Source organism: Thalassophryne amazonica, chromosome 3 (assembly GCF_902500255.1).
Source record: "Thalassophryne amazonica chromosome 3, fThaAma1.1, whole genome shotgun sequence".
NCBI classification, from domain to species: Eukaryota; Metazoa; Chordata; class Actinopteri; order Batrachoidiformes; family Batrachoididae; genus Thalassophryne; species Thalassophryne amazonica.
The window spans coordinates 37,265,549-37,271,657 of NC_047105.1; positions in this window are offsets into that span (position 1 = coordinate 37,265,549).

The window sequence follows — 6,109 nt, forward strand, 5'->3', positions numbered from 1 at the left end:
GACAGAGGAGACCATGGCAGGAAGACGAGGAGGAAGAGAAAGGCCTTGATGGTCGAATACTGTTGACGCCACATCTCTGTGCTTTTCAGGGTTTGAATGGCGGTTATTCCCGCTGCCCTTTCCTCTTTCTTTATTTCTCTGTCGTGTTGTCACTCCGTCAACACGTCACATCTCTGGGCTTTGTTGTTATGCTCGTGAGGTATTGGACTCAGCTTCACTGTCAGCAGTGCACGCCACCTCCGAGCACGTTTTCTGTCGGGATTAGTGACGATAGAAACCAGTTGGGTTTTGAAGATTATGTTAAAAAACTTTGCTCACTTTGCTTTGCGATCGGGTAGCACAGTGGATTAGTGGTTAGCACTGTTGCCTCACAGCAAGAAGGTCATGGGATCGATTCCCACCTGTGGTCTTTCTGTGCGGAGTTTGCATGTTCTCCCCGTGTTTGTGTGGGTTCCCTCCGGGTGCGCCAGCTTTCTTACATCCAAAGACATGCAGGTAAGCTGAATTGGAAACTTTAAATTATCCGTAGGTGTGTGTGCGGGTGTGAACATGTTAGTCTGTCTATATGTGGTCCTGCGACAGACTAGCGTCCTGTCCCCACCTCACACCCTATGACTGCTGGGATAGGCTCCAGCCCCCTGTGACCCTTAATTGGAGTAAGCGGTTGAAGCCGAATGAGTGAGTGAGTCTCCTTTGCAATCTCAGCTGACAGCGGGTGGCTTGCACATGTGCATGTTCACCATTAGGGGATTGCACAGCTTCAGATTTTTTTTTTTTAACACCTTACTATAATGATCATGGCACACACACACACACACCCCACCCGTACAGTGAGTTTTTGGAACTTCAGTTTATTAATAATTAATGGATTAATAACACTATAGGAGAAAGGATTATTTACAATTAGTATCTGCAAAAAACTCAATGCATGTCTTTGACAGAAAGCAGAGCAGGCACCTCTGTGAGATAAGGGTTAAGGTTTTCTATACCTGCTTACTCCAATCAAGGGTTATGGGGGAGGGGGCTGGAGCCTATCCCAGCAGTCTTAGGGTGTGAGGCAAGCTACATCCTGGCCAGGACACCAGTCTGTCGCAGAGCCACATACAGCACAGCACATTCACCCAGGCCTCCGGTCAGTTTAAAGTTTCCATTCCACCTAATGTGCACTTGTTTAGAAGTGGGAGGACTCTGGAGAAACCCATGCAAACACGCAAACTCCACACAGAAAGGACCAGGCGAGAAGCAATCCCACAACCTTCTTGCTGACAGAGTTACCATTGGGTTCTTGGTCACCTCCCTGACTAAGGCCTTTCTCCCCCATTTGCTCAGTTTAGACGGGTGGCAAGTTCCAGGGAGAGTCCTGGTGGAGCTCAATTTCTTCCATTTATGGCTGATGGAGGCCACTGTGCTGATTGGGTCCTTCAGAGCAGCAGAGATGTTTCTGTACCCTTCCCCAGATTTGTGACTCGAGATAATGCTGTCTCTGAGGTTTACAGACAATTCCTTTGACTTCATGGTTGGTTTGTGCTCTGACATGTACTGTCAACTGTGGGACCTCATATGTAGACAGGTGTCCAAATCATTTCCAATCAACTGAATTTACCCCAGGTTGACTCCAATTTAGCTGTAAAAACATCTCAAGGATGATCAGTGGAAACAGGATGCACCTGAGCTCAGTTTGAGCTTCATGGCAAAATCTGTGAATACTTACGTATAGGTGATTTCTTAGTTTATATTTTTAATAAATTTGCAAAAATCTCAAAAAACGTATTTCACATTGGCATTATGGAATTACTGTTTGTAGAATTCTGAGGAAAAAATGAATTTAATCCATTTTGGAACAAGGCTGTAATTTTTCTGTGAAGGCTCAGTTGTCCAGGTCAGTTTCCATAGGAGAGAAGCTTGAATCTTCGACTGGAATGAGTTGCTTGACGCAAGGACGTTTTGTAATGTTTCTGCGATTAGAAGCGAAACGTCCTCGCGTCAAGCAACTCAGTCCAGGTGAAGAGTCAAGCTTCTCTACAATAAGGCTGTAACATAACAAAATGTGGAAAAGTGAAGTGTTATGAATATTTTCCAAATCTACTAGAGTAAGGTGTGCCTAATAAAGTGAGTGTCTATCCTCCATGTTGTCATAACTGTCTGAACTGAACTCCAGCTGATATCTACGACTTGAACTCTGCTCTGGATATTTTATTTACTAACCTTTTGCCGTAGACAGCTGGCCAGTTATTTCTAAGCCTTTAAATATTTGCGGCGGCACACCACAAGTTATTGAATTTGGATGTAATCACCCTCGGTTAAAGCTGACGGTCTGCACTATGAGCTCATGTTCAACTTAGATATTCTACAAAAGCAGAAACGTGCTTACTGCCCACTGCAGACTGAAGAGTGTTTCCCAAAACTGGTCAAATGTTTACTGTTGTAACTGTGAGACAGTGTGAGTAATTTACCTGTGACACGCCTAAGAAGTCTGGGAACAGGGGGCGAGCATTGACTTGTTCAACTTACCAGTTACTTTGCTTCTTTTTCTTTCAAAAAAAAAAAAAAAAATTCCCATTTTATTTTCAGAGATTACATCTGACATGCTAATATAATCTTTTGATCTCATTACGAAGCCCAGAGCTACTTGTCAACTCCAGATTCATTGAACTGTAGTCGTATTTCATGTCAGCTCTGACTCAGTGACCTTTCTATGTGGGTCACAACGAGACAAAGGAAAAAATGTGCCAAAAAGGAAAAAAAAATGCTTTATACATAGATATACAAATGGACTGGATTTGAATTTAGTTCTTGGAATTATTTCAGTTTCTTCTAAAAGCAACAAACAGATTTCAGTCAAATGCGTGCTGGACACAATTACTGACACTTGTTTGGTGAATTTAAATTTGTCCCTCAAACAAAATACCATATAAACTTACCTGTGATTAATTATGAGTGTTTAGGTGACTTGAACGAACCAATAAATTATTATTTTACTACATAAAAATGACTGATTGATCCCATTACTTCTTTAACACTGGTAAAGACAAACAAAAGACGTCATTCCAAAAGCTTCAAGGTAATCAACAATGATGCTGAAATCGCTGTTTCAAGAGGCTGTAATGTTTCTGTGAAGTTTCTCAGTGGTACGAGGTGCCTTCAATAAGTTTTGAGACTTTTTTCGTAGGGACACTTTTTTTCCTTGGACAAGCATGAAACTCTAGTCCCCTTCAAAGTACTCCCTTCCAGATGCAATGCACTTGTTGTATCGTTCCAACAACTTCTGGAAGTCCTCTGGTGTGAACGTGTCCACGACTCTTGTCACAGCCTCTTTCATCTCCTCAGTGGTTTCAAAACGACTGCCTCTAAGGTTTTCCTTGATCTTAGGGAACAACCAAAAGTCACAGGGAGCAAGGTCTGGACTGTAGGGAGGGTGAGGAACTGTCTTGATGCCCGTCTCGGTCAAATAGTTGGAAACACGGATGGAGTTGTGGACTGGTGCATTGTCCTGAACTTCGCACAAATCTCCCGCATGTTCAGTTCATCATGAATAATCGTGTGCACAGTTCCCACACTGACTTCAAACTCTACACTTATTGTCTCTATTGACAGTCGATGGTCCTCATCCATAAAAGTATGAATTTTCCCCACCAGCTCCGGTGTTCTGACTTCCCTCCCCCTCCCACACCTCTCATCGTCTCTCACAGACTCTCTGCCACCCTTAAACTTTTTGTGCCAACGAAACACCGATGCTGTGCCCATGCAATTTAATCCATAAGCAGTCTGAAGCAGTTCATAAGTCTGCGTAGCGTTCTTTCCGAACTTAACACAAAATTTTATAGCGTATCGCTCTTCCAAAGTGTCCTCCTGTCCTGACTGCATTTTGCAAAAAACTCAGCTGGTGGACAAAAGTCAGTGGTGACAGAAAGGTACAAAAAGTCAACTTCAAAAACTCAAGATAGTCAACTTCAAAAAGTCAAGATAAATGTCTGCAAAATGTTTCACAGGTAAGCCATAGTCTTTCTGGGAAGATCTTTCTTGCATCATATGAATGGTTACATAGAGGAAATCGGATGAGGAGTATCTCTTGTATTGTGAGAGAATGACAGCTGTGACATTTTGGGTATGTGGCGTGTTTTTCTGGGCATGATCCAGCATGCAAGTGATTTAGTGTTGAGGACCCCAGTGGCTGGAGAACACCTACGTTTCACCTGGCTGCAACAGATATATAATTACTTTGGAAAAGTAGGGATGGACTGGTTGCCTCCTTGAGTGGTTTCCATCTAGGACCAAAGAGTGTTGCCATGGTGTGGCGGGTGCAGCAACACAAAGTCCTGCCTGACCTTCTGGGATAATCTGGGACAGATTAAGCCAAAATTGGTCTTTTTGGGAATGTAGACCATCGGTTTGGACATAGGTGACAAAATGAAGCAGGACAGAGTGTGAAGGTCATTGATGTCCATGCTTTCCTGGATACTGTAGCTTGAAACAGATGAGGGTCCACAACTCTCCTTGGATGGGATTCCAGTCCATCACAACTTACTTCCCCAACCAAAGTCAGTGCCCATTTATTGCTGGGTGGACTCAGATGGGTGACGTGCCCTGTCCAAGGACACAGACACAGACGGGTAGCCTGAGCACACATCTAAAACCGAAATTCATTCTCATGGTTGATTGTCTGACTCCAATATTACAAAGAAACCTACTTTGTAAAAATGGGGTCTATAAGGAAAAGAACACCTTACCTGGAGTAATGGGCTATAACTCATTCAGTTACTATACCTGCTCATTCCAATTAACCCCTTAACGCCTATTGTCGCATATATGCTACAATATTTGACTCAAATATGCAACATACCAAATTGACCAGTATGCCTGTTGTCGCATATTTACAACATACCAGTATTATTATTATAACATTATAACATAAATTATTACCAAAATACCAAAATTACTATTTATTTTTTGTGCAGAAGTGAAATTAATAATCTCAACCTTATTTACCATCTACTTAAAGGCAAAAACACACACAAAACATTTTTTTTATATACAGCTATATAAATTCAGGTGTTAAGGGGTTAAGAGTTACAAGAGAGCTGGAGCATAGTCCAGCTGTCATTGGGCAAGAGGCAGGATACACCCTGGACAGACTGCCAGTCTATTGCAGGGTTACATATTGTAGACAGAAAAACACATTCACACTCACACTCACCTACAGTCAAATGAAAGTTTCTGATTCATGCAGAGGAATGCCTCTTTCCATCACTGTATGGCAATCTGGAAAGTTAAATACTGACTCTCTAATCACTGTTTTCAATTATTGCATTTTTTATTTTAAATGGAGGAAGTGTTCTAATTGTGCATGAAGCAGCATTCATCAGTCAGCCCTTGCAAGACATTTCCCATATTTTATCACACCTTTGGTCAATGGTGGAGTGTCATCCCCCTCTGGATCTGCCTCTATCACTGTTATGAAAATGTTGGTTTTTTTTTTTTTGCCTTTGTTCAGCAACTTTTGACATTTTATTAAACATTCTAATCAAGCAAAATTTAATTATTTGCATTTAAGTTTGGGCATGTTCCAAAATATGCATTTGAACATTGGGGTGCCAATAATTTTAACTGGGACTGTAGCTCTTTGCCCAGCATGTTCCCAGATGTTTAGCACTCTTCTTCCATTTAGTTAAACCACTTCCCTCCAACAACAGCCTTTCAAATCTGTTGTACATTAAGGCTCATTTGCAGTCAGACTAATCGCTGCTTACAGCTCCCAACCACTGAAACCACTTTACAAGTTTGACCGTAACTTTAACATCACTTATTACAAGCCGGGACTCAAACCGACAACTTTTTCTTGTGTAAATTAGGAATTGAGATGAAGTCAATGTTGAGTCAAGAACCAAAGGAAATATGGCAGTTAACGTCAAAAAAATTTATCAAAATTGCTGGGGTGGGGGCTGCATCTTCTTCTGTTGCATCAAAGGATGTTATAGCAGGTCTCCTGAGGAAGAGTTAATTCTTCGTGGGACATTTTTACATTCAGCCAAGTTTTATGTCAGATCCACACAGGTGTGAAAAGTGTTTCTTGGGGTGTATTCTTCTACGTATTGGTTGAAGGTGGGACTGT